Here is a 1,029-nt window from a genome sequence, read left to right on the forward strand (position 1 = left end):
GGATCCGATAAAGGGCTCTGTGGAGTGGTCAGAAGTGGCCTTGCGATTCACACGTACACGTCACGGAAAGACACTCTGGCCACCGCCATGGTTAGCGTACTGTCCGATCCCTCCCCAAGATGGGGAATAAGACAAGGTCGCCCAGCGGGGCCGCTTCTGTTCAGCGTCGCTCTAGAAGCCCCAGCCAGAGCAATAGGACAAGAAAAACGAGTAGAAGGTCTACAGATTGGCAAGGAAGGAGTAAAGCACGATGTGACTGGATACGTGGGGAGTACGGAAGCTACGAGCATGTGATTAGATTAACAGGCGGCCTTGGCGAGGTGACTGAACGGACCAGCATGTCCGTTCTATTGCTGTCTTCTGGGCCATGTAGGTTGGGCTGAAGTCATTTACGAGCAGGTCGCAAACAGCAGAGTCCTGTGCTGCCCGCCCAGGAGCACCTCACGTGACGGTGGCAGGTTTGCTGCTGCTGAGAGGTCAACACTCACTGGGGAGTATGGCCGCACCGCCCCCCGCCAGTGCCCCTCTTCCGTCCCAGGGGCCCGACCGTGGACCTGCGTTCGGTGGGCGTTTCTCCTCAGCCTCCCCCGGCCACGGGGTTTCTTGGCCTCGCTTTCGTGGCCTTGACACTTGGAGGACGCTGCTCAGGTATCTCGTGGCAGGTCTTCAGCTTGGGTCTGTCTGGGCTCGTGATGAGACTGGGTTTCGGGTGTGTGGGGAGAAGGCCCGGGGGTCCGTGCCCGGGGGTCCGTGCCCGGGGGTGCCCTGCGTGGGGGCCCGTCGCCAGTCACCCTCGCTCGCGGAGCGCCCAAGCTGCACCTCCGCGAATGCTCCCCGCTCAGCCCTTCACCCGGCCGCCGCGGGTCAGGGTGGCCTCGGGGGCGTTTGTCTTCCTCCAGACACTGGTGTGTGGCGCCGGGGTCGCCGGCTGAGCCCTGGGAGTCCTTCGCAGTGTCCTTCCTCCTCCCTCCCTCCTGTCCTGTCCTCTGACCGTCCCCCGACCCCCCCCCACTTCCTCGCTTCTGACAC

This window comes from Pteropus alecto, unplaced genomic scaffold (genome assembly GCF_000325575.1).
Source record: "Pteropus alecto unplaced genomic scaffold, ASM32557v1 scaffold74, whole genome shotgun sequence".
In the NCBI taxonomy this organism is placed as follows: Eukaryota; Metazoa; Chordata; class Mammalia; order Chiroptera; family Pteropodidae; genus Pteropus; species Pteropus alecto.